Source organism: Phoca vitulina, unplaced genomic scaffold, assembly GCF_004348235.1.
Source record: "Phoca vitulina isolate PV1807 unplaced genomic scaffold, GSC_HSeal_1.0 scaffold91, whole genome shotgun sequence".
In the NCBI taxonomy this organism is placed as follows: Eukaryota; Metazoa; Chordata; class Mammalia; order Carnivora; family Phocidae; genus Phoca; species Phoca vitulina.
Window position 1 is genome coordinate 1491811 of NW_022589794.1, and position 20384 is coordinate 1512194.

General features: G+C 46.4%; 1 protein-coding gene across 4 annotated transcripts in view; it reads right to left on the bottom strand.

Annotated features, from left to right (window-relative positions):
- STX2 (syntaxin 2) overlaps nt 1-20384 on the bottom strand; it is a 185475-nt gene that overhangs the window by 6851 nt on the left and 158240 nt on the right. Inside the window, exon 13 of one of the 4 annotated variants that reach the window (XR_004298352.1) lies at nt 3359-3468. The exons of the other annotated variants lie outside the window; for them this stretch is intronic. The gene's annotated coding sequence lies outside the window, so the exon portion shown is untranslated. The remainder of the gene's footprint in view (nt 1-3358; nt 3469-20384) is intronic. 4 annotated transcript variants of the gene reach the window in all.

A 20384-nucleotide genomic window follows, 5' to 3' on the forward strand; every position in this document is an offset into this window, starting at 1 on the left:
GAATTTTAAATAAAGCTCCTCTCCATAAATGTATTTCATTAACTTACATGTACTTGGAACCTATGCTCTGTCCTACTAATGGAAAATAAGCACAGTCAAAAATTTGCTTGGTTCCCAATGGTCACCCTCATCAGAACACAGGCTGCCCCAAAGACAGGTCTTCTCTACCAAAAACAATGGAGTTGAACCTATGGGAATTCTTTCACATAGGATTCTCAAGGTTGGGGAGTAAGGGGAGAGGAAGGGTGAACAGTTAACATGCCACCTTTCCCAGGATGCAGAAAAGCTGAGACTCTCCTACACTGCTGGTGCAGATGTGAAGTGGTACACTTGTTGCGGAAAACAGTTCGATGATTCCTCAGAAAAGTGGAACAGAATTACCATAGTAATCCCACTCCTGGTATACACCTCAAAGAATTGAAAATGGGTGTTCAAACAAATACTCATATATGAATGTTCAGAGCAGCACTATTCTCAATAGACAAAAGGTGGAAACTACCCAGATGTCCATTGTCTGATGAACAGATAAACAAAATGTGGTCTCGACACTCAATGGCATACCATTCAGCCATAAAAAAGAATGAAGCAGAGACACCTGCTACAACATGAATGAGCCTCAAAGACATGCTGAGTGAAAGAAGCCAGTCATAAAATGTCCCATATTGTATATATTTGATATGAAATGTCAAAAAACAGGTAAATCAGACAGAAAAAGCACCCTGATGGTGGCCAGGGGCTGGGCAAGGAGAGGGTAAACAGTGGCTGTTAATGGGCATGGGGTCTGCTTTGGGGTGATGAGAGGGTTTTGGAATGAGATAGAAGTAGTGATTGTACCACATCATAAATGTGCTAAACACCACTGAATTGTTCACTGCAAAATGGTGAGTTTTATGTTACAAAGAGTGCCACCCATGCCTCCGGGGACAGAGCCTGAAGTGAGGCAAACATGACCCCATCCATGTGTCCACGAGCTTCTTCCCTGAGTGCTCCTTGGGACCACTGGTCCCCAAAGGCAAACCACCACCACATCTGGTCCTCAACCAATAAACAGCAGTCTTCTCCAATGCTAGTGGGAAAGGCCAGCACTTGCTAGGTCCATCTCCAATAGGGCTCCTGCCAAGGGAACTCTCAGGGCCATTTTTCCTATATGTGATTTCAGCATAACCTGTTGACTTCAGAACTGAATCCCTGCATAAAATGTGTCTCCACCCTATACTTGTTCAGCATATACAATGCATATTAATTACTGCATTCCACCTACTCTCAAAAAAAAAAAAAAAAAGGATTCAAGGATGCCTGTAATAAAAATAATTATGCCAAAGCACCTGAGTGGATCATCGGTTAAACATCTGCCTTCAGCTCAGGTCATGATCCTGGAGTCCTGGGATTGAGCCACACGTCGGGCTCCTTGCTCAGCAGGGAGCCTGCTTCTCCCTCTCCCTGCCACTCCCCCTGCTTGTGCTCTCTCTCTCACTCTCGCTCTATCTCAAATAAATAAAATCTTTAAAAAATATTTATGCAATAAGGCAGTTAAGAATAATGATAAAAAAAAAAAAGGAAAAAGAGAACACTATGTAGAAAAATGTGTGCCAAGGAAATCACATAAAGAAGATTTTTACCCATGGACTGAATATCACATTTAAGTACTGAGTTTGCCTGCTGCTAATGTGAGAAAGAAAACATATCGATTATAACTTAGTTAATGTAAAGGATGGGCCTCCTAGGACCCTCCTACAAATAACACAGCAACGTGAAATATTTAAGTGCCTTTTAAAAAAAGTGTTTTGCTTTTGCAAGAGATGATTTGTTACAAACATGGTGCTACCTCTTGAGAGCTTCTGCACTCCATGCTCTCCCTCCAGCCAGGGGCCTTCCTCCACCAAATCTCAAATTCTTGATTACAGCAACCTTGAGCTATACGAGCAAATGAAAATGGTGCTTCTACAATCTGGCCTAATGAGGCAGGGTTAGGCTGCAAATTCAGACGAATTAAGGAGCTCTCCATATTTCCCAGACGTTGACTCAGTAAGACAGACTTTTCTCTCCCCAAAGACAGATCACTTCCATTAGTATCAACAGAATTTTCCTTATGACTCAGGGCCCTGTGGGTGTTAGAAAATATGTCCTCGGTTTTAGATCCACACCTGTCTGCCATGTGGTAGGTACATCTGACGCCATACAAAACAGACCAAATTCTTTTTCTACAGTTTTCAGATATCTTTAAGCTAACTTTTTAGATTAAAACAGAGCATACATACACAAAAGTGCACAGATCATAAGCATACAACTCTGCTAATTTTTACAAAGTGCTCACATCAGCATAGTCATAACCCAGATCGAGAAATAGACCATTTCCAGCAGCCCTGAATTTCTCTCCTGTCTCCTCCCAGTCAAGACCCTCCCAAAACGTAACCACTCTTGTGACTTCTAGCTCCACAAATTCATTATGGCTCTTCGTTAACTCTATGCAAATGGAATGGAGACATCTTTTTGGTGTCTGGATATTTTTGTCAATATTTTGTCCACGATCCATCTACGAGAGTGTGAAATAGCAGCTTGCTCTACTTCATCACTTCATCTCACGTATAAATATTCTAAAATTTGTTTATTTGTCTTCAGCTATTGTTGAACACTGAGGTTGACTCCAATCTGGAGCCTTTAAAAATAGTGCTGCAAAGAACATCCTTGAACATGTCTTTTGGTGGATGTGTGTATCTCTTGGCCGGTATTTGTCTAGGGATGGAGCTGCTGGACCATGGCCTATACATGCATTTAGGTTTTGTAGAAACTGCCAAGCAGTTTGGGGCAGCAAGGAGTGTTGGGAGTCCTGCATCCCCGCTTCTGCACCAACTTGTGGCACCCACAGTTCTCCCTCATGTTGGCCATGCCAGTGGGGCACAGTGGTGCCCCTTCAGAGGTATGAAGACAGCAAAGCTCACCAGTGTCATAGCTCCCTTCTTCTAGAAGTCAAGGGGCAGTGGGTTTCAGAGGTTCTGGCAGAGATGACCTTACAGGGCAGACTTCAAACCGGCTGGCTCCCAAAGCCTAGGAACTACCCAGGCACGTGAGGCACCCTGGGGTTGATGGTCAGTGGTGGTGGTTGGGACTGGGGCAAAGAGAAGGGTGTCTGCCCTCTGAGGAAAGGCCCCGTTACCCAGGCCCAGCCAACAGTGAACATGGGCAAGCATCACCCACATCTTCTATTTTTGAAGAGAAACCAGAAACCACTAGTTTGAGGTGAGACTTCCCCAATTTAAAATGCTGGCAACTAAAGAAAGCCTGTCTGAGACCTGTTTGGGGGTCATGGGCCACACCTTGCCAGCTCCGTTCAACAGTTTGTGCACCAACGCATGCTCACCTCGCCGTCGAGCAGACGTCAGGTGGGCTCCCTTCCTCAGGGGACTCTGAACTTCCCAGTCCCCTCCGTCATGACGGCCAGTGCCCCGCTCTGAAATGGGGCTGTCCCACCTGTGGGCAGAGTGGACTCTGGATCAAAGAGTAGATGCTACTTGTCTTGATTCTCTGAAATTCGCATCCCCAAGTTCCTTTAACTCAAAGGTTATTTTTAAAACAGTAAGGTGACGCCCTGCTTCTCGTCCTCACTGAACGACATCCTGCTCCGGCAAGAATCTGTCTGAATCTTCTGCTGCCGGCAAGCACGCCCACTGTGGATATGGAGAGACAGCTGTCTCTCAACACGATCTAGGGGCTCGGGAGCGTGGAAGCAGAGCTTGGAGTCCAGACGGCAGCTCCGATGGTCTTTGCTCCGTCAGTGTCCAAGCCTGGCCGCGTCTGCGGGGCCGGTGACTCCCGTGCGCTCTGACTCAGGTAAAGGCTGGGAGCGAGTTGGCAAAACCACCCACAGAGTCACTTAGCAAAGCTTTTCCCAAACCAAGTGTGTTTCTCTGGTAATTTTAGGTGGTGCCTGGACCTGGCATTTGAAACAACTGACTCATATCCTGACAAAGTTACCCCTGTCCTCAACCCCTTGAAGTCCTCCTGCAGAGTGTCTCAGCAGGTGCTGAGCTCCTGGCTCATCTCATCTACAAATAGAAAGTGGGCCACGGGCTCTGAGCCGTGGGCAGGCCACCGCACACAGAACTTCAAAGATTGCCTCCTCTCTATTTTATATCTCTCCGGTTGGATTAAATATACAATAAGCAATATGGGTTTTCATTTGATAATAGTGATATAAAGATCCTTTTAAAAATTACATTTAGTGTACGAGTGAAATGCCTTGAACGTATTAATCAGTAGCATGTCTTGGTGAGGCCGGCGGCCGTGGTCACAATGGGGCAGCAGAGTGACTCTAGGACAACAGTAGTTGTGACTAACGTGGCACCAGGCCCTGAACCAGCCACTGTCACATAGACAAACTCATTGATTCCTTCCAGCAAGCCCTTCAATGGGTCACTGTTTTTGCCCCCATTTTGCAGATGGGGAAACTGAGGCACAGGGCAATTATATGACAGAACCAGGGGTGTGTAGGAGAATGGGACAGACAGACACACAAAGACAGACTGGCTTGTGGAGGTGAGGGGACATTGTCACCCACTTTCATATTATTTCGGGTCAAAACAACATCATCCTGTGGTTACTGGCTTCTGAAATGAAGAGGAGTCCAGAATAGGCTGACACATTTAATCCCTATATGTGACAATGATTGGCTCAGTTTTCCCAAAATAGAAGCTCAAGAAGGAAGACCAAGCTCTTGCGTGGTTTTATGAATCCTCTGGGAAGAGTTTCCAGAAGGGCTTGGGAGTCTCAGTTCAGCATCAAAAAAAAAAAAAAAAAAAAAATTCACCATCACACCCCAATTACATGACAGTATCTGGACTTTTTGGGGGGCATTTATGGATTTACTGACTTATGCCATAGGGACCCCCAGGCCAGCCCCAGTACCAGAGCCCTAACTCACAAGATGCTTTAGGTCTGCCCTGTACAATAGGATAGCCACCAGATTGGCTGTTGCATTTTCAATTCAAGTTAACTTAAATCAAATAGAATTTTGGTACATAGAGCTTAATTCCCCTCCTCTTACACGTGGGCTGGACTCTGTGACCTGCTTTTAAAGACCAGAATATGGGAGGAGAAGGACAAGTATCTGTTGTGGAGAAACCTGGCTGACAGCACCTCGACCAAGTGAGCAAGGCCAACCTCACCAAGGAGACATGGTACGTTTTTTTCTGTGGTACTTTTTCCCCAGAATCTATAACCCCAGTCTAATCATGAGAAAACATCAGACAACCCCAAAGTGGGGGATAGGCCATCAGAGGTTTATCCAAAACTGTTCAGAAGTGTCAAGGTTACAATAAACAAGGGGACACTGAGAAAGTCTGGCAAATTCAGGTGGACCAAGCAGGCAGGACGACTGAGTGCAGGGCGGTGTCCTGGATGGGATCCTGAGATGGGACACCAGTGCCACCAGGCATTCTGGTGCCAGCTGCAGCTCCACGCAGTGTGAACGGGGCTGTGGATCTGCAAGCGCTGGGATCAGTCCAGTGGAAAACTCTCTGGGCAGATACGAGGCCATGATTTACCTTATGAGCTTTGCCCCAGAAGTATTCCTTCCTGCCTCTGTCGCTGACATTCTGAGCAGAACTTATGTTGCATGAGTCCCACTTTACCCCATCAGTGCCCGACACGGGGCGTGGAGTTGGAAAGAAGACAGTTGGATCAGGTCCAAAGTACGAGGTCAGCAAAGCTCTAGAAAAGCAGGTTGAGACTCAGCTTTGGGGGTCCCCAGCTCTCCTGCTGGCTAGCTGTGTGCTGTCAGCAACTTACTTAATCTCACCTGGAGAAATGAGCACTGTGACCCATAGCCTTGCAGGGTGGTTGGAAAGATTGCAATAACCAGCCCACATGAAAGATCCTGGCGCATATTAGAGAGAAAATAAATGTAAGTTTCTGATCGCCCCGTGCAGAATTCTCCACCCAGGCTGGACACGTGCTGCATCTCAAACTGCAAAAGAAAATCTTTCTCTCTCATAAATTCATCAGCCCCGGGGACTGGAGCAAGCATCCTGATTTCTTCTGATGGGAGGAAACGAGACTGCCTCTCTGTCTAGCAAGCAGAAGTCATTAGGGGCTGCATCAGTGCTTAGAACTAAGCCGGGGTCATTTTTAAAAATTGCTCCTTTTGCTCAGGCTGGACTCAAGGTGAAAGCTTTGCTAGTTAAAAGCATGCTCGCTTTTTCTCTCTCTCTGGATGGAATTGTCAACAAATTTGCTGTTTCTGTTTTCATTCATGCAGGATCTTTCCACCCCAAAAGCTGACAAAAGCAAAGTGAATGTCTGTAGCATCCCTCAATGTGAAAGAAAGTCTAGACTTTTTATATTTCTCACGGTGTTGTATAAGGGAGATAACTCAGAATGGGGGCCCGTGAGTGGATTTGACCCACCATGTTTTATGTGGTCCCAGGATATCTAAGTAGTTATCAACATTTAAAAATAGGAAACTCTACATTTTTTTCTTTTAAAAAAATTTTTTTTAAGTAGGCTCCACACCCAGCATGGAGCCCAACACGGGGCTTGAACTCACAACCCTGAGATCAAGACCTGGGCTGAGACCAACAGGCAGACACTTAACCAACTGAGCCACCCAGGTGCCCCTAAAAATAGGAAATTTTATATAAAAACAATTCATACTTTCTGGTGAAAAAGTCAGAAAACTTGGCAGCCCCCAGTCTGCATTTCCATATGGTCACAATTAGCCATAAACACGCATGGTTTTGTGTTTGATCCTAACTGTCCGTCCCCATTTCTAGGTAAGTAAACTCACACAGTGGCCCTTTTCAGAGCCCAGACCTTCACCCATGCACTCAGTGCTCTCGCTCCTATACCCTGCCCCGCCCCCCAGCCGTAGGCAGAAGGCTGCACCTGCCCCGGCATCGGTGCGCTGACGGACGCTGCGTCCCTTCGAGCCGCCCTGCACACCAGTCTCCACGCTGTAGCTCTTGAATGTCTGAGCTATAATAAGAGAGCATGCTTTCTGAAGTGGCAAAATAGATGTTGCCGGATTCGCATTGATACGGTGAGTCAGAGCATTGCAGATCCGTGGCAGGGCTGGGCAGCTGAGCACCCTGCAAGGTGTATTTGCCACTGACTCCACCTGCCATCTTGGCTAGGCTCTCCGACTCGGCTTCTCCCTCCCACTCTTCTTAGATCTGTTGATGGGGATGGGGGGTGGCCACCGCTGTGCGGACACAGGGCCACGGGAGGTGGGAGGTGGGAGATGGGAGGAAGCAGGCAGCAGGGAGCTGGGCAGGCTGAGACCAAGGGTGATAAGCCCAGGACGTGCCTGAGGCTCCGCAGACCCTCTGGGGATGCGCATCAATGATCTGTGGCTTTCTACAGAAGCTGTCAGCACACTATGGCCCACGTGCCAAATCCAGCCAGCCTCCTGTTTTTGTGAATAAAGTTTTATTGGAACACAGCCATGCTAAGTCATGTATGAAAATCCCTATCATTACGGACCTTTTGGGAAAACATATATATTCTACTATACTCTGGATATATATTATTTGTATATTAACTGTTTCTTTATTTTTCTACATAGCATGGTATATGTAGAGAAGCAAAGCAGGAAACGACAATTTCTAGAAAACGAGGTCAGAGAAGGTGTCAGGTAACATCTAAGCAGAGACCTAAAGAGGAGAAGTAGCAAGCAGTGTGGATAGCTCATGGAAGGCATGCCAGGCGGAGGGGCAGCAGGGCAAAGGCTGAAAACGGAGCACAGCAGGACAGAAAAGGTGAAGAACACGCGCTAGGAGAGGTGGCCAGGTGTGGGCTCTGGCGGGAGTTTGGGTTTTATTCAAAGGTTGATGGAAAGCAGTGAAGGGTTAAGAGCAGGGACTGGTAGGACCTAACAAAGGACCCCGAGATGAGGAGGAGTGGGGGAAAGGGTGTGGGAGACCAAGGAGGATGTGGGCAGCCCACTGGACTGCGGGATCAGGGGATGGCAAGGGAGGAGGAGACTGGGACCTGGGGCAGAGGCCCGCAGCATGTGCATGTGCCCCCCAGAGCAGGTCTCCCTCCTAAGGCACCCCACTAAACTCCCAGCTGACTCCCTCAATTCTCAGATGCTCTTCGAGCCCGACGTGAATTTTTATCACAGAATATCTGCTTAATCCCTTGCTTTTGAAAACACACATAATCCTGTTGCAGAAAAAGAAACTGGCAAATTGAATTTGAGAAAAGAGGGTGGTGGATGAGGAGGAGTCCCTGAACTACACAGTTTCAAAGAATTATGAAAGGAATGATCCCATTCTTATAAAAAGGATTTCCTCTGCAGGACAAGAATAGCCTAATACCCACAGCCGGAGGTGAGCACCAGAGGCCACAGCCCGCACGAGATGCATGCTTCCCCAGCCGCCCGGGGGCTCCCGAACATGATCGCGCTCGAACGCCCTTTAATGTCAGAGATGATAAATTTCATCCGATGAGACCCCAGGTTTCCAAGTGGATTTTTTAAATTGCAAAAGGGGAAAACAGCCTTTCTGTTTTAAGTAGGAGCAAAACTGATTTACAAGGATGCTTCACACACACACACACACACACACACACACACATACACACACACACACACACGTAAAATCATGCACTGCATTGTCATTATTCTCCATTAATCCACCGAAACAACATCCCTGTGAAGCCAGCAATTTGGTCTTCGGACCTTGATCCATGACAAATCTGCTGAGAGGGCTCAGCTGACAGGTGCACAGGTTCTTCGGACACAGGATGGAGCCGATGCGTTCAGCTTTCCATCCCTCAGGGTTTGGATGACGTGAGAAAACAAGTGCGGCTTGTCTACCTCCGGTCTCTGCCCCCCATGCTTATCCTTCGATGCTCTGCCCCGAGTCGGGCTGCAGGGCTCGGGCTGGAAGACCAGGAACTACATTTTCCAGACCCCCGGCTGCGGGGGGGGGGCGGTGGCGGCAGGAGGCGGCCCGTGGGGCTTCCACTCTCCAGGTTCCTTCCTGCCAGGGTAGCTCCAGCTCAGGCAGCCCCGAGCCTCCCCAGCGGTGCAACACTCCCTGCAAAGTCTGCGCATGGGGTCCACGCTACCGGCCTGGAGGTCCCCGTAGAGCGGCCCCATTTTCTAGGGGGCCAGATGCCAAGACAGCCCGTCCTCCATGCTCCTTGGTTCCAGTGATGCCCTGCTTTCCTTTGTCCTCTGGTCCCTGGGTAGTGGTTGCTTCTTGCCGTCCCTAATGTACAGGGTCCCTCAACTCTCCCTTTTGGTCCTTCTAGTTTTGCAACACTGTATCCTCAGTATCCTTGTTAAGTCTCCCGTGCTCGACCCCTAGAGGCACCGGGTGGCCTGGCGGCACCAACACAGGAAACGCGGCACAGCCCGCGGCCTGGCCCAGGACGCAGCACAGGACGCGCTGCATCTCCAAAGCATTAGCACAACAGCTGAAACAATGGAGGCTGGAAATCCAAGTCAAGCTGTGTCAGGGTCCTGCTCCCTCCAAAGGTTCTGTGCAAGGAGCCCTCCTTGCCTCTTCCCGGTGGCTCTCGGCAATCCTTGGCTCGCAGCTGATTCGCTCGGACCTCTGTCGGCACCCTCACTTGGCATCGTCCCCTGGGTGTCTCTGTATCGCTTCTTATAAGGACGTCAGGGACTCAGGTGTCAGGTGGATTCAGGGCCCACCCCCACTCCAGTACGACTTCACCTTAACCAACTGCATCTGCAAAGACCCTATTTCCCAATAAGTTCCCATTCACAGGTTCTGCTGGACCTGTGAGTGAATTTTTGGAGGACACCTTTCAACCCAGCACACCTGGCCAAGAGATGCCAGGCAGCCTAGTGGGGGAAGGTCCTTCCACCCAGCAGGTGTAGCAACAGCACAGCCCAAGGGCCATCAGATAAACCACGCAGACCACAGGAGCACGGCAAAGGTTCTGACGAACCAAACTGTCCTTGGAACCAGCCCCTAGAAGCAAGCCAGGACCTACCTGCTAACCCCACAGAGTGACCACCTGCCAAATCCATTTCCTGTGTTTGAAATCTTTCGTGGTCTTGGGCCCTGAATGATACAAGGTACATGAAGCCATTCTGAAAATTAGAAAATTTGACATATACACTAAGGGATGTCACTGTTCGATTTAGAGAAAGTTCCATGTGCTTGTAAATGAAGAACTTACTTGTTTTTCGTTGAAGACCCGTAGATAGTAAGCCGGAGAAAGGGCACTAAAGTATATATAACACTTTTCCTTTTGAAAATGGTAAATTTCATTATAAACAAAAATGAAGTCTAGAAAAATAATAGAAAAGAAACATCAGCTGTATTTCCCCCACTTGGTGATGTCATTCTTAACATTAAGCTGTATTTACTGCCACTTCTTTTTCTTTCCAGATACCTACATATTAATACTCAATTTTTGTACAAAATTAAGATCATATTGTAATTCGTTGCTCTAAAACTTAAAACACTAGAAGCATTTCCCTCAGTCATAAACTATTGTCCTAAAAAAATCTGTCTGATCTATGGACTGTGCCAGGCTCGCTCCACCGCCATGTCCTCAGTTTACCTGGTGGCAGTAGAGAGGGAGTGACCGTCTGGCCCCCAAAGGTCCCCGGACCTCAGAGCCGTGACTCGGGGCTGTGACCACAGAGCCACCCATCGGAAACCTGGCATGTGTTCCATCTCCTGGAGGCACATTTGTCTCAGGAACAACTGGGAGAAGTGGGTTTGGCAGGAAGGGATTCTCGGGACTGAGTTGTATCTACTTAGCATTGTTTCCAATGGTTTCATTTGTAATTAAAACAAAACAAAACAAAAAAACCCACAAGACTACAAGGTCCTTAATAGCAACACCTTCTCTTACAGACTCTCTAGGACCTGGCACAATGTCGAGCTTGGTCCAGCACACCTTTGAGTCCCATGTGAATCTCTGCTCTCAGTGTGGTGGTGAATAGGGACCTCTCCCTACTGAGCACTAGCACTGTCCCTACTGAGCACTAGCACTGTGGGAACTGAGCACTAGCACTGTGGCTACTGAGCACTAGCACTGTGGGAACTGAGCACTAGCACTGTGGGAACTGAGCACTAGCACTGTCCCTAATGAGCACTAGCACTGTCCCTACTGAGCACTAACGCTGTGGGTACTGAGCACTAGCACTATCCCTACTGAGCACTAGCACTGTGGCTAGTCCTGACTGAGATGTGCTGTAGGTGTAAAGGACATACCAGATTTTCAAGACTTACTGCAGAAAAAAAAGGAGTGAAATAAAGTATTAACTATTTTATGTTGATTTCATTAGTGAAGTGATAATATGCAAGTTAGATTCAGTTAAATAAAAATGTATTATTCAAATTAATTTCACCTGTTTGTCCTTACGTTCTGCCATGTGGCTACTAGAAAGTTTAAAATTATATTTGCGTCTGTACTGCAATCAGACAGTGCTCCTCCAGACCCGAGGGCTGGGAAGATGTGAGAGCAGAGCAAGCCTGATTCAGAGCAGCCGTAAAATATCTCATCAATGGGCGAAAAGGAAAGCATCACTTTGCAGCCCCTGTGAACGAGCTTGCTTCTAAGACAAGTGCCCCCCATCTCGTATCAGCAGTCGATGTCACCTTATCACCAGCGCAGGCAGGTGAGGATGTGATGTCTTCATTTTTTTACACAGGTGTTAAGAATACACCATGCCATCATCCTTCTTCTCTAGTTTATGATATTGTGAAAAAACAAAAAGCTGCGGGATTCAGGGTTTATAAAAAAAGGACTTAGTTCTGTTCTTTAGCAGAGCATCTTGGTAGGGGAAAAAAATGAACAAATCTTGTGTAAACAAATAAATAAGAAGCACCTAAGCAATAGGCTTTGGCAGGACACAGTCTCCTCCTGGAACAGTCTTGCCCCCTTTCCAGGACAGCGCTGAGCACTCAGACCAATCGCTCCTTGTTTCCTCCTGTCAACTTTCTTTCTTCAGCTAAAGATTAAGAAAACATGATCTTTTGCTTGTTTGTTTGTTCTGCACTGAGGCAACCTCCTTTTGGGGCAAAACTAAGTTGCCAAGACTGGCAACCTGCTGGCTGAACATGGCCAGTGGATATCTTAGTCCACACCGTGCTTTTTGTAATTGGTTGTTTTTTAGTTGGAGTTATCTGCCAGTATTTCAAAATCAAAACAATTCACATTAAAAAAAAAAAGTTTGAGTTTCTGACTTCTCCTAAAAAACTGGATGCGGTGGCTATGGTGGTCAGACCCCCTGGAATCACATGTGCTGGGCCAGGCCTGCAGCACGGACCCCCCACCCTGGGATCCCTCACAGTGCCTATTGTCCCCCAACACTGAGGTACCACTATTCTCCACACCGTGCTGCCGTGTTTCCCATGTCATGAGCACATTTCCCTATAACCATCCTTCCTCAGAGCTCAGGAGCAGGAAGTGCAGACCAGGAAAAAATATTTTTAAGCCTGTGTATATTCACATGTAAAGGATTCTCTAAGCCTGGAGCTTCTTTAATATTACTTAGTATAGTTGGTTTTCTGGCCAAATTATGGGGAAAAAAAAAATCTCTTGACTCCAGTTGCGTGGATTGTTTAGAAACACCCACGCTTAAGCTATTGGTACAAACATCAGTTGTAACACAGAGACCAAAGGCAGGCTGTCTCCTCGCCATCCCAGTTTATAATTCTGTTAGCAGACTTAATATCGTGTTAATTGAAGGTCTACATTTCATGCTAAGGCTGGCTTCAGAAATTGCTTTCCAGCAGCTTCCATCTGGAGGCCTTGGGACCTAATAAAACCCAACAGAAGCAATCCTGAGCTGGCAACAAGGTGTGGGGGATTGCATCGTTCCCCGCTGCAACAGGGAACTGAAATGCCTGCTTTACTCTCTCATGTCAGCCCCAAAATGGGGAGGATTCCAGACGTGCCTGCATCATTAGCTGTTCCCAAATGGCTCTTGGTAACTCTATCCCGATGCCAGGGGGATCTTTGAGAAAAGCATGATGGCAGAAAACAGCCCAAGCTGCTTGCCGACCCCCAGCATTTGCTTTGTTCCTCTCAATGAAGAGAGACGAGGGACACTCATTATTTTTAAGAAATAACCATTTCGGTTGCTAAGCAGGAGCTGTCTACCAAGAAAGACCGAATCCCTCCCTTATATCTCCTTCATCCTGCTGAATGACTTTATTCTCAATTAGTGTGAGAACTTGGACTTATTACCAATCTACAGTTACAGTGATGAGATAACACAGCACACAATGACGACAAAGCCATTCAAGTACTTCTTAAAACAAAGTGTGCCTATAATTTATGTTTGGACAAAAGTAAGAGAAAGAAGATAAGTATGCATATTTATCCCAAGTGGGATGGACTGTCTGTGTCAACACCCTTATATGCTCTGCTTCTCTGGCTCCAACCCCTATGGACCTCCAACTCACTCCCCTGGCAAGTGTCAGTGCGAAAGGCTTGCAGAGAGCAAAGTAAAGGTGGTCAGAGCCTTTCCTCCTCAAAACAAAAAACAAAAACCCAGGAACATTTGTGTTTGGATAACAGTAAAAATGATCCCACAGAAAAGATGAAGATAGGCTGAAAAAGTAAAACTCAGATTAAAATAATTCTGGATAACATCTGTGCTCTAGTTGCCAATATCAACCTCCTGGCTTTGATAAGTGTACTGTGGTTACGAATGGGGTAGTCATTGGGGTAAATTTGGCAAAGGGGACACAGGAACTCTCTACTATTTTTGTAATGTCTATGGGAGTCTAAGCTTATTCTAAAGTATGTCTTTAAAAACTAAACATAAAATGCTAGACAGAATATGGGCTGTTCTCTGCCAATTAGTCCATGATTTAACAAATAAACATGGTTCTCTTATTGCTCCTAAGGTAAGATATTAAGTTCTGTGGGAGATTCTAAAAGATGTGAGGGGTAGCCTGTGTCCTCAAGGAGCTTATGGTCTACTTGGAAGAACAGAGTCCTCAAATATGGATATTTAAAATGATACATATGGGATGTAAGTGACACCACAAGGCTGCATGTGAGTAATTACTGAGGTGAAAAGTGGATGCAGCATGTTCAATGGAAAGAAAGGAGTTGTGCACACACTAAAAAGGATGTCTCACTGAAGTGACCTCCCAGAGGTGGTGTTCACATGCTGTTCATTTCTGATCCTCACCTTGCCTGACACACAAAAATCACTGAGCCCATTTTTATTGAGTGAGTGACTGGATATGAATGAATGAAGACGCAGCCTGATCTAAGTCTTCAAGGTTTACATGGAATTCAGTGGAGCAGGAATTACAAAAAGGGGTGACCTGAGTGGTGGCTCCAGGTGTGGAAGCTCAAGCCACACTCAGGAAATAAGAGTCTCTACCAGTGTGCCTGCCAAATCACGCTTGCAGAGGTGGGTGGGAGTAGGCTGGAATCAGAACAGAGAGGGGCTTGAATGCCAGGAAGAAAATTTATATAATTTTGCCTTCTCCCCAGAGCCCCACAAGATGTTTCCCATGGTTTGATTCATATGAAATATTTCTCACTTCTCTCCTGTGTTCATGTGTCCATGTCCATAGGCACTCAGATGTTGCAAGGATAAGAAACGTGAATTTAAAAAATAAAAATTTTTTTGCTTAGTTTGTTATTTAAAGAAAATAATAGAATGCAAATAGTGATAATTCTTCTCTTTCTTACCAATTTTTATATTTCTTAATTGGTTTTCTTCTTTTATTGCTTTGGCAAGGGTTGCTAGTGCAATACTGAGTTGTAAGGGTGATAGGCTAGTGCTGAGTCATCACTGTCCAATTCATAGAAGTATGTATTCTTGACAGAAGGAAATTCATACATATAGTAAGGGGAGATGGGAACCAGAGAAAACAGAGCAGGGACTCAATATGTAAGTGTTCCAATGGGTCTCTCCAGGGTTGCAAAGACACAGAGCATGCTTCAAGTGAGATTTCCAAGTAAAGTCAACTCTTTTCCACAAAGCGTTATTCCAGTTAACTTACAGCATTTAATTCAAACATTAACACCCCCCCCCCCAAAATACCAAACAGTCTGGCAGTTTCACTAAATGTTAGAATTAAGTATGAATCACAAGCTTAAAAGAAAAGCTTCCAACTGACAGAAGTGCATCCAGTAATTTCAGATCTCACATTAACTACATGAATCATTAAACTGCTGTTAAAGTAGTTCCAAAGCATGGGTTAAACTGGGCAATGAGCTGCTTGTGCTATTAATTGCTTCGACACTTAAAAGATATGTTCACTGCCATGAGGCTAAGGCATGCAGTAAAGTAAAAATCAATAAGAGAGCTTCTGATAAATGAAAGAATAACAACTGGCTCATATGTTCAGTGGAGAACTCATGATGTTCACATTCTCTGGAATAATTTTGGTTAGTTGGGGTTGGGGGGGTGGGCAGTCTATATAGCTTCAGTTTAAAAAAAAGAAAATAACTTTTTCTTTGATGCAGCAATTACACAACAGAGGTACCTTTTTTTTTTTTTTAAAGATGTTATTTATTTATTTGACAGAGAGAGACACAGCAAGAGAGGGAACACAAGCAGGGGGAGTGGGAGAGGGAGAAGCAGGCTTCCCGCGGAGCAGGGAGCCCGATGCGGGGCTCGATCCCAGGACCCTGAGATCATGACCTGAGCCGAAGGCAGACGCTTAACGACTGAGCCACTCAGGCCCCCAACAGAGCTACCTTTGACACAAATTATCTCTTCTTTCCAAAAGTAACTTGATAAGTAAATAAATTCATGATTAAAATTAGCATATTAATATATTTTCCAAGACAACTACACAACTGCAGTAAGTTAGGACAAGACTTGTGTCTAAAATGTAATGGGGAATAATAATGTCAATGAAGATAATGACTAGAACAATAATGAGCGTGTTCTTTTCCAAAACAGTACTCTGCTAAAATATGACATCTTGAAGGCTGTTGGGGGGCTGATAAAGAAGTGGGCATCATTAATCCTGACACTAGGAATTAATAGAGCAAAGTCATATTTTCATAACAGATCAACTTGTTGACTCTGCCAGTTTAATATAAAAATCAGTGGGCAAATCAGTGATTAAAAAGTATCGGGGTGGCTGGGTGGCTCAGTCGTTAAGCGTCTGCCTTCAGCTCAGGTCATGATATCAGGGTCCTGGGATTGAGCCCCGCATCGGGCTCCCTGCTCGGCAGGAGGCCTGCTTCTCCCTCTCCCACTCCCCCGCTTGTGTTCCTGCTCTCACTAACTCTCTCTCTCTGTCAAATAAATGAATAAAATCTTTAAAAAAAAAAAAAAAAAAAAGTATCGTGTTAGTTTTGCCTGAATGTGAGATTGTGCCCCCCAAGCACGACAGAGCCTTGTTCACTGTCTGAGGTGCTGATCAGACAATCACCGAGGCCATTGCATTCCACAACAAGAGTTATCTCAGAGTAAATGGTACAGATCATCTTGGATTCATACAAAACACGGATATAAATACGGGACAACATATATTTAGCTATCTCCGCACCAAAGAGGCTTTTGATAAAATCCAACTAACATTAATTTTATAATAATTAATGCTTACTGAACACCTCTTTGTGCCAGCTGCTGTGTCGAATGCTTCACCTACATTTTTTCTTTAACATTTACAACAATCTTATAATACGGGTAATATCATTATCCCAACTTAAGCACTAGGGGTTAAATAACTTGGCCCAGGTCATGGAGCTACCAAGTGGTAGTTCTGGGACCCCAACTAAAATCTCTCTCTCCCCAAACACCAGGATGGAGAAGCTGTGAGAAAACTATACTTAAATTCACTTGGTTGGTGGTAGATCTAAGAATATTGACAATACATGGGTATAAGGACTCCAGATTTATGAGGTCACAGTAAAAGTTTCAAGAAGAAAGCGGGGATCAATCATCATTCATACACCCAGCACTTATTGTGGCCAGCTCCATGAGAGGCGTTCTTACGATGTTTTTATGACTTTGACCTTGGAAGGATTTCTATGTAAAACAGCAAAGACATGAAGCTGCTCATGCAAAAGCCAGTTCCACGTATGAACAGGTGACGGTTAATCCATTGATTTGGGAGAGCGGAGAGTTGACCCCAAAACAGAGAAATACGTGTAATAATAAAGAACAGGGACTCTGGCAGCAGATACAGCAACCCCGATTTCACACCCCCGTGTACCACTTACTAGCTGGGCAAGCCTGGATCAGTCACGTTCCCTGTGAGCTTGATTTCCCTCAGTTCTTATCCAGCTCATAGGCCTTTTCTGGAGCCCCAGTGGCCTAATTCAGATCAAACACTCGCCACAATGCCTTGCACATGCCAAGTGCTCAGGAAAATGCTACAAGTTAATACCATTCTATCCCATCATTTAGGTATATTTCGTGACTCTCCTGAGGTAAAAAAAAAAAAAAAAAAATTAGAGAAAAGATATAAACTAGATGTGAAATCTCATGTTTGTGGATGAGATTTGTGGAAAATGGATGGAATATACAGTCCTCCTAACATGACCCTATTAACATCACTCTCGTGGTTCAATGACAGTTACTTAAGCTCAAGAATAAGGCATTTGATTGCCACTGGCTTATTCAAGGTTCATGTGACAGTGAAGTAGGTGCCATCATTACCTCCATTTTATGGAGAGAAAAATGAGACAAGACAGGTTAGATAGCTTGCCAGAGTCCACTTGAACCGAGACTTGAACGTGGGCACCTGGCTGCAGAGTGTGGGCACGTCACCACCGCCCCGTGTTGAGCTGCCCTCTACTAACCCTGTCTCTGTGGAGATAAATCAGGAAGCAACTTCTGTCGAGCACAGATTCAGCATAAAGTGTTAGCAGGGGAAAAAATATATATTTCCAAAAAGCCCGTTGCAGCTTCTGGTTATGGAGCTGTTCGCTGAACTAAGGGACGGTATGGGTTTCACATGATGCACCACTTGTCGTCTTGGACAGGAATGACCTTCAATATATCTATTCGAGCCTCTGAAGTTTACTCTGCTTAATGAACTCCGGGATCGTAAATGCAGCTCTGAGCACATTGCATTTCATTTGAGGGCAGAGGGGTGATTATATTACTGAAAAATACATGAAGTGGCAATTAATGAAATTGTAAATATATCTATTTCCCAGGGGAAAAAATGTTTAAATGTCTTAAAATTTAACAAGGGAACTATCTAAGGGGGCGGGGAGCGAGCTACTCAACCAGCAGGCTCACCTCGGATTCACGAGAGGCGTTCTTATGATGTTTTTATGACTTTGACCTTGGAAGGATTTCTATATAAAACAGCAAAGACATGAAGCTGCTCATGCAAAAGCCAGGCACATAAACCTGAGGACAGAGGTTGTTTGAGACCTTGAAAATAATGCTCTGTGTCTGGCAAAACTTAATAATCATCTGGTTCCATTTTGAGCGATAATCATAAAAGGCAACTGTGCAGGGCAGCTCACAGAAATACATTTCAAGGAGCCAGGCTCACTGCCACACAGAGTCGCAGAGGAAGCCGCACCAACAGGAACATCGGGGGTTGTCATGGCAACCACATGGCACCGCAGGTGAGTTTCTCTGCCCCCTTGTACTTTGGAAAAGAGGAAAAAAATGAACAGAATCAACAGCATTTGTGTTTGATTCTGACAAGGGTTCAAGGCCTGCTGTTTTGGTTCCTGGCCCCCAGAGATTCTATTTTTAAAAAGTAAGGGGTTTTGGTGTGTGTGTTTTAATCACACCACAGCAGGACTGCCCTGGTGGCAAAGATAACGCTCTCTGTCCCTGGATCGTCATGAACAGGCTAAGGGCTAAGAAGCAGCAGAACGAAGACCTTTACTTTGCTCGTACAGGATGAATTCATTGCCGATGATTCAAGGTGGCTTCTAGGAAGCCACCAGAGACCTGAATCCATTCCAGCTCTCCACATCGTTTTCCTTACCCTTTGTCTAAGACAAACGACTGGAGCCTAGGGAGCAGCATCAATCAGGGTGCTGTCTGGGAGCAGATGGCTCTTCCAGCTTGGAGTCTGAACAGTTAGGGAGGGAAGTGTTTGGAAGAGGGTGGGCTGGGTGCAGCTCGGGCACTGCGGGGAGCCCACCTGGTGAGATGAGGGGACACGGTGGAGCCCTGGGGATGAGGGTGGGGGTGCAGCCCTGCCAGGAATACCCACCCCTAGGAAAGAAAGGGAGCGGGAAGAACCCAGCCTCTGGGGTCAGCCTCACTCCGGGGACACGGGCTGGAGGGAGAAGGGTGCAGAATGGACAGGAGGGGTGGGAGGCCAGGGCACCAGGCACCGCATACAGAGTGTGAGCCAACTCTCACTCGAGGACTCAAGGGACAGGCTTAGAAGTAGTTTCTGCTCTTTGAGGCGCAGCTCCCTGATCCAGATGAAATGGCCAAAGCCTACTGTGGGTTGAATTGTGTCCTCAGAATCCATATGCTGAAGTCCTGATCCCCAGAAACTCAGAAGGTGACTCTCTTTTTAAATGGGGTCCTTGCAGATGCGATGAGTTAAGATGAGGTCATACTGGAGGAGAGTAGAATTTGTGAGACAGCGAATGTCTGTCGTTTAAGCCCCCCACCTGGGACTTTGTTTCGGCAGCCCTAGCACCCATCAGCCGTCAGTACAAGCCCGTCTCTGTGGATCAGGGTACGAGGCACTGGGGTAAAGCCCCGGGGAACGCAAGCTGCATTTGTGTGCCCCGCGGGCAAAGCCACGTTGACTAGAGGAACGTCTGGATTAGAGAGCACGACATGGAATGTACTTAGATCTCCTCAAAACACTAAAATGCCTCCTTCCGAGACATAAAATCTTCCCCATCCCCCAAATGACACAGAGAATATTTTCAGCAGTCCCTCTCTCTCTAACGGCAGAAGACATGGCGAGTCCACGTACACCCCCTTCTGTCTGCCCTCTGTCCCCCTAGAGAAATGGGATAATAGCTGGCAGGCACTGAGTCCGTAAGTAGAACTGTTCTCGACTTTCTTTCATACCTGTCTTAATCTACAAAGCACGACAAGGAGGGCACTATCATTATCAGAATCCCATCAACAGAGAAACCCAGGCACGGAGAGAACGCTCACCCAACACCATACACTAGCAGGTGCTGGGTGAGACGTAAACCCCACAGCCTGAGCTTCTTAGGGGCCACTGCGCAGCTGCCTCCCCCGCAGAGACTCAAGATTTCTGGAAGCACCCATAGCCAGGGGAGCGAGCTGGGGACAACCTCCGGACCCACACCCACAGCCAGGGGAGTGAGCTGGGGGCGACCTCCTGACCCTCCCACAACCAGGTGAGCAAGCTGGGGGCGACCTCCGGACCCACACCCACAGCCAGGGGAGTGAGCTGGGGGCGACTTCCTGACCCTCCCACAGCCAGGGGAGTGAGCTGGGGGTGACCTCCTGACCCTCCCACAGCCAGGGGAGTGAGCTGGGGGCGACCTCCTGACCC